General features: G+C 38.4%; 1 protein-coding gene across 1 annotated transcript in view; it reads right to left on the reverse strand.

Moving 5' to 3' along the window:
* LOC124863911 overlaps window positions 1-7,314 on the reverse strand; it is a 265,902-nt gene extending 258,588 nt beyond the window's left edge. Inside the window, exon 1 of the mRNA XM_047358471.1 lies at window positions 7,210-7,314. The gene's annotated coding sequence lies outside the window, so the exon portion shown is untranslated. The remainder of the gene's footprint in view (window positions 1-7,209) is intronic.
* Window positions 7,315-8,017: the final 703 nt, after the last annotated feature.

The raw sequence follows: 8,017 nt of genomic DNA on the forward strand, positions 1-8,017 counted from the left end.
GTGCATTATTATTATTATGTTCATAACCAGTGTGGGAAATAAAATGTATAACCTGTGTTAGTGGCCTGCAGAATTGTTATTGCACAAACTTGGCCTTGAGTGTGGTGAAGCAGAAAAATACTGAAGAACTGTAAGCTCGGGAAAAGGATGTGAAAAGATTAACGGGCCAAGTACTCCCTTCTTATATCAGTAGATACGGGATGCAGCTGGGAGACAAGAACATGTCCTAATATGGTAGGCAGGAAAAGTTTGTACGTGACTATATGTGAGAAAAAACTGTAAACAGGGCGCTGCCCATTTTCATGTGTGTTTTAATAAAAGCAATGAGCCCAGTGAGAAGTTCCGAAGTTGTCCCGGTGTGTGGTCAGATCACATGAGAGCTTCCCTGGTCCAGGTACTTTTAATTTAATACAACGGTGTCTGAGTGTGTTATTTCAATGGGTGTGAATTCTTTCAGCTTACTGTGAATAAACGAACACACAGAAGACCTCTCGGAGGGGGTGCTTCAACACCCCAGACGCCTCTAAAAACTCTCCCACTGCGTTTGAGTATTTTCTAAGTTTGTCATTGGTAATACAGTCCCTTATTTGTAAGTACTTCCAAATATTTGCCCTTATTAGCAATCCATTCCTTCCAGAAAAGGGTGGTGTTTGTGCTATGTTTGGGTCACTGTTCCAGATTCTGAAGGATCAGCAACCAGAGGTCTGGATGGATTATTACCCTAGCACATTGGATAGCAAAGTATTCTGGAGTATACAATTTGTCCAATTGGTTTACAGCTACTTTTGGTAAAAGGAGGTCCTTCATTGTTGCCATGACTTCCTTTGAAAGTCTTACTTGTGGATGTTTCACAGCGCTCTAATTGCCAGGTTGATAGCCACAGCTTTGTCCAGCAATGATCCTCTAAACCTTATCAGAAACAATGCCCTAACTACTGCCCTGACAGATGATTCTTGTCCTTCCAGCAGCTCTTCTGACTCTGACAACTTTGTTAACTTTGATGATGATTTTGATGAATATTCCAATGTTTAGTCTCCATTTAATCACTTGATGACTTTCTTTTTCCTTTCTTTTGCCTCAATACTATATTAATAATTTATTCACTTGATTTTCATTCCATTTTTACTGTTTTCTCTGAAAATCCTTCTGCCATGTGGTAGCTACCTGCCTAATTGTTTGATGGGTGTTTTATACACTGAAGTTTGTAAGTTTCGTCTGACAGGATTATTGCTCACACAGAGGATAACGACTATGTCATTTATTTTATTATTCAATCTCATTATACGTTTTATATTCATTGTCATTCAATTACTTGTTTATTATTTTGTATGACATAATAACCATTTACAAGATTCGAGCCAAATTCATATTATATTATAATCTAAACCCTCTTGCTAATAAAAAAGCCTTAGCTAGAAGCAATTAGCCTCAAACAAAAAGACTATATAGAAATAAAATCTTTAATATCTGGTATTTAGCATTTATAATGACATCTCAAATGTGATAAAAAAGTCTCTGGCTTGTCTTTAACATAACACATCATTTGTTTCAGATGGACAGCTCCTTCCACCAGTGTTGTTGTGTCAGGGGTTCTGGGTTTTTTCATTGCAAGAAAACATATGTTTTGCAGCTGTCATTGCAATAAGAACTAACTTCTGTTGATACCTGTTTAAATTATGTAATATTTCTGTATCGTCCAACAAAGCAACACTCCATTTGTTTATGGAATAATTTATCCAATTATATGGATATGTATAAATCAACAATGTGGGACATTGTTAATTCATTTTTGGAAGGGGATACAAATCTTGGCAGGCTCAGCCCTCCTTGACGAGCATGTAGCGACAGTGAGAAGTCGTTGAGTCATTATCTTTGCAGCAATCTCATGATGAAACCTGTTTTTTTACATGGTTTCTGGCCTCACTGAGTCTAGTGCAGTGATTACTGTCTTTGCATTTTTGAGACAAAATCAGTTCCTTCGGTCTTTTCTACATTAAATTGGAAAATATTCGGACTCATCCATTTATTGATATTTTGTTGCTCAAACGCAACAAAAATAAACATTGTTTTATTCATGAAACACAAGATATCAATAAAATGTGTATTCTAGTTGAGGGACTTTTTTTATGATTCTTATATAATTATTGTTTCATTTTATGTAACTGATTATTAACTATGACCCTTTATTGATATTAAAATCTTCATTCCACACCCACCCCTTTTTCTGATCAATGACCTTTTCATGCCTTAAATTGCCCCAATAAAGGGGGCGCTATTCAGACTTTAATCTTTTTAGGTGCAATAAATCTGAGCTTTGTTACAACACCTGTCAATTCCCAATAGAGCCTTGAGTCATGTAGCTCTTGATGTCACAGAACTACCCAGGTCACCGGGTAAGTCTACCTGTTTCGACAGGTTCTCTTCAGGTTCTTATTTTGTCTCTCTGCCTAATATGCAATCTTTCTCACTGGCTGCAAGACAATCTCATTCAGTCCATATCATACAATATGTTGTATGGGTGGGACAGATTTAGTGGCGGTCTCCTCTGGATCCCTTCTAAGACTGGCCTCCCCTTGTTCACTTCAAGGGCCAGTTCTTCTGCTGGGGTGAATTCAGGAGATGGTGGCCCACCCCCTGTGCCAGACACATGACCTCTTTTTTGACAGTTAAAATCAGTAAGAGAATGAAATGTGTGAGCAGGCACTTTCTAAGTGTTGAAGTACCCCTTTACCGGGGCCTTCTGCGCGTTCGTTTATTCACTGTAACCTGGAGAAATTCACAACACATTAGAATAAATCACACGGAGACAGCTGTATGTTGTTCAATTACCTGGGCCCAGGGGAAGAGCTCATGTAGGTAGGATACACCGAGACTTCTTCTGCCTCTCCTGACTGGGCTCATTTCTTTTATTAAAACACACACGAAAAATTGGCAGTGCCCTTGTTTACAATATTTTCTACACATAGTCACGTACACATTTTTCCGGCTGACCATATTTAGAAAGGCATTGTCCACCAGCTGCATCCCGTATCTACTGATATAAGCAGGGAGTAACTCAGTCAGTTGTATTATCTCTAATTTTCACACACTCCTGCAGTTCTCAGTAATTTTCCACTTCACCTCTCCTGTGAGAAATACTTCTGCAGGCCACACAATGTCTTATACTAACACATGTTACACATTTTATTTCCCACACTGGTTATGAACATAGTAATAATGTACACACATAATATATCTCCACATAAGTCATTAGTACATTTATAGTCAACATAACTTTACCAGTCTGCAAAATATTCTTATATTTAATTTTGACCTGCTGGCATGTCCTTTTTGGTCCAGTCACATTTATGCTGTATTAATATTGAAGAGATGCACAACAGAAAAAGAGTAACAGAAATTAATGAACATACAAACTCGATCATATTAATGAACTGGAGGCCTTTGTTCATGAGGATTGAGCTAAAATTCTTCAGGAACGCTACCAGAAGCTGGGGGCTGGCTAAGAATCACATTTGCAGCCAGTTTTAACAGCAACAGGATTCTCTACTACGTACTAAAGATGCTTGTCATGAAGGGGCTGAGTCACTTTTAGATTGCTTTAGTCATTAAAAAAAGCATTTTGGGTTTAATTTGGAGACACCACTTATAATATTGGTCATCCTGAAGTATTTATTTGTATTATTATTTTAGCAGTTTATTGCTAACAGCCGCTAGTTTATACATGTAAACCTTACCTTACTGCTGCATATTTATCAACATTTACTTAATTTATTTTTCTATTTTAATACATTTTTATCATTATTGACAGGTGAGCAAAAATAATGAGGTAAAAGTAAGAGCTGAGATAGGAGGAGTTTTTGTTCTATAGATCTATTTGTGAACAGAAACAGATAGGAAAATGTAGAATTAAGATTCAAAATGAATGGAATTGAATTTCATATCTATCTATATAACAATAATACATTTTATCTGGTTAGTGCTTTTCAAAGATCTTGAAGACACTTTACAGGAATCAAACAAAATTATAAGATCGAAACACTTAAGTGTCATCGTTTTTAACGGCCGAATTAACCCACATGCGGAAAAACACTCAGAGAACAGTAGAAACGGTTTGGAAGTTTATTGCTAGAAATCAGGAACAATAATAAACACTTATGAACCAGTTTAAAGTACAGAACATATTAGTAAGGTCCTTTACAGGTAACATTCCAATAAAATTACATTAATGGTTTTTAATAGGAAAAACCGGAGCACCCGGCGAAAACCCAAAGTGAAAGACTCCAAATATCAAAGGTAGGCTGGGATTTTTACCCTTGTTGTCCTGACCTAGAAAATATTATGCTAATAGGAGTTATTCCTGAAATTTGTTTGGTCTATGTTATCAAATGCCAGATCATTTCTACACATATACAAAGTTATTTTAGCTATTACTAAAATGTTAATGGTTTGTTTTGCAGAAGGATGCCAGATATTGTGCGTGTTTGTGGTCTGTAATCTACAGGGAAGAAGAAGATACTCTCTGCTTTCGGAAAACATTCCTAAAAGGTTTTGTGATTCCTGAAAAGAACCTTTGAACTGCAGATTTTGGGGGTTTTATGTTAAATAAATCTTTAAACATCTCAATACAGCACTCTTAAAAGGACGGCCATCTTCTGATACCATAGCCTTCAACACCGCTTCAGTGGAGCCAAACTCGTTTTTTAGATCTTTGGTGATGTCTCTAACAAGTTGTTTAGCGTTTTCATTGTATATATTGACAGTAAAGTCTTTTTCTACATCATCCACTCCTGACAGATAACACAGGATCTTTCCCATTTCTTTGGACCTAAGGGGCCCGCCATTTTTCTTTGAACAGTCTAAAACTGCACCCATTACAAAAAATGCCAGACCTTCCTCTAGTTCTGTGTTCTCAGACACGTCACTTTCAATCAGCTCCTGATTTGACATGTTAGTTTGAACTTCATCATTACAACTGGAATAAATATTCCCTGATTCTGTAAACCTGGTTGACATCTTTTTGAGAAATCTTTCACGTGTCACAATCAAGGAATCAGTGTGAGATGTTAAAGAGACTTGGTCTGCTTCATCAGATTTAGACTGGTCTGCGAATTCACTTGAAATATTTGGTTTACTGTCTTTTTCATTTTGTGCCTCACAGGGCTCTGGAGACATTATTTGGGTCGATGTGACATATATTTGTTTAACCAGATCGTCGATCTCTGACAGCACGCTGGAAACTTTATCCTCTTCACCTATTTGATAGGTTTCCTGATTTTTTATCCACAGAAAGATGCTTTGGAGAAATGTCCTTACCTCGTCTTCTGCTCTGGCATAGAAGACTTCAGGGCAAACTTGTATCTGGCCAGAAGCGTCCCTTACTTTCTTGCTAGAGAGGACAGAATCTGAAAGATATTTTCCTTCTGGAGGAACAGGAATTTGAAAATAATGGCTCCTCATGATTTGAGCGTATAATTTATCAGTCAGTTCCTTTACAAACTGTTTGATCTTGTCATTTAGAAATTGGTTCCCTGTAGATTCTGCACACAGGCTGTCAATCTGAGGTTTGATAGACTGAAAATCCAGTTTAGGAATGTGGTCTGTCTCTGTGTAGTCTCGATGTTTTGGGCTTTCCTCATCTGATGAATACTCAGGAACGCATCCAGGAAACATGAAGCACATGAGTCTGTTTGATCTACCTGGGTCATGTTTCAGTTTGACCACCTTTGTGTCACTTGAATCCAATGATTTCTCCAATGAAGACACCATACTGCTGAACCGCTGCTCGGCAAAGCTGGAAAATTCTGGTTTGCTGGTTATTTGTTGTCTTCCAGCTGGAGCGGTTTTGAGCTTTGATGAAAATAGGCTTCTGATATCACCAACAATATTTTTCAAGTTAAAATGTGGCGTGCATGAACTTTTCTCATCTTTCTGTCTAACTGAACCTTCGGATTTGCAGAAATGAAGGTCCTCAATGATAGTTTGGCTAATTGCTTCTGCCACTTGAATTGTTTTGAAAGGATCTACTGACGGGCAAAATTCTGTAACATCGTCTGCTGTTTTGGCATCGTATAAATTATCTGAATCATCTATTATTTCTGTAATTCCCTCACCAACCAAGGCCAGAAAAAAGGGAGATGTTACAACTGCAGAAACACTTTCCTCTGGACGTTCAAATGCAATCTTTGGTTTTGGTGGAGGCAGATTTAAGGCCTCCTTTTTCTTCATGAATCTGCTCCAGTATCTGTCAACACAACTTGAGCTGGCTCTGTTAAGATGTTTTCGGAAAAATGTAACTGTGTTGGAAACCATTTTGTTGAGATTTCTTAGGTTGGAAAAACGGCCACTCACATACACGGCAGGTTCCACGGGATAAACGGGGGTCCTTCTGATCACATTTGCAATAGAAGTTACTTTTCGAGAGACCTCCTCTTCCATCAATGAGTTTAACTCCTTCCCACTGTGACACATTTCTGGTGAAACCTGGAGAACGTTGGCCATTTCTGCTGTAATCAAACTGTTTAAATGCACACTGATTATTTTATCAGTCATTGCATAGGCCTCGACATTCTCTTCAATCATTGGAATCAGGATTTTCAATGAATTTTCCACACATTGCTGAAAAATGTCGCTAAGTATGTCAGCCAGAACCCCTGTAATATGTGAATCCTTCAGACCTTGTGAAAGCAAGGTCCACTGTGCCGGTGATAAAGTCTTCAAACGAGGCAATATTATGTCCTCCACGTTGTCAATTGAGATGGAGATATTTCTCTTCCTTAGTCCACTTGACTGAAACATTTTAAAAAGCTTTTTTGGATCCAAAACTCAAAAAGGACGATCTGCTTTGCTACTCTTCTTGAAGTGACGTGTTTTCAGAATGACAAGAGATTTAACATAGAGTGCCTCTGATGCGTCACAATCCGTTACGTCACAAGACGCGTGCGTATTAGACATGATTGGTGAGCGAATTCCCTCGAGAGAACATCCCACAGAAGATCAAAGCGTCAGCTGTCACGTGCTCCACATAGCTCTGTAGCCTTAGAAACCTCCCGGAAGTAGTTGACCGCCAACTAGGCTGAATCTTAACAAAAGTTGTAATTTGGGGTTATTTGTGATTAGCTAGTTACTTATGTAGCTCGTTAGTCTTCATAAGTAATCTATAAACAATTCTCCATGTTGTAGAATGAAACTGACAGGTTAAAGTTAGCCTACCTGCTAAAGTTCTCCGTATAGAGCTCCAGCTGTCATCTCCTCTCAGTTAGTTAATTGGTCTGATTCGCTCCGGAGTCGTTCGGAGAGGCGTCCCGATCTTCGTCCGTTCTGCCGGGATGTAGGAGTTGAATTCACCACCACATGTAGCATCTGGAGGTCATAGTTTAAAAAGACTCTTGTAAGCTGTTTGCGGGTTGGTGGCTGCTGTGTCCAGATGCGTTTCTCCATCAGCAGCTGTTCATCAGGGGCTTCAGTGGTCTGCAGGCTCACCATCCGTGCTTTAAAAGATTGGATTGTATTTCTACAAAGCGTTTTGTAGCCACAGGTATGATAGCTGCATGCATGCTTCATTAAAATCCACCTGCTGGTAGATTATTGACATTGAAGTCTAAAGTGATTAAATAAATTTGTTATATCAGCAAACTTCAGCAAAGCCTCTTTTAGCAGCTCCTGGACATCATATGCAACAGTTTCCAGGTGGTTTTACTGATCTATATGGTGTTTACTTCAGTGATAAACCTCAGTCAGTTCTATACAAAACACTTTTTACGTTAAGCAGCTACTGAAGCACTCATGTTTGAATAATAACTATGTTCTGCTGTAGCATCTTTTAATAATGGATTTTTCTTCTAATTAAAAATGGTGACAGACTGACTGGCTGCAGGACCATGGACAGTGACACCAGCACCACAGTGGACTGGAAAGCTGCTTACAGTGGCAAGAACAAGTAATCAACTTTTTCATGTTCACTTTTCCACCATGAAAACACCATCTCCATGGAGATGCAACATCATGCTTTATTTCAGCT

Source organism: Girardinichthys multiradiatus, chromosome Y (assembly GCF_021462225.1).
Source record: "Girardinichthys multiradiatus isolate DD_20200921_A chromosome Y, DD_fGirMul_XY1, whole genome shotgun sequence".
NCBI lineage: Eukaryota > Metazoa > Chordata > Actinopteri > Cyprinodontiformes > Goodeidae > Girardinichthys > Girardinichthys multiradiatus.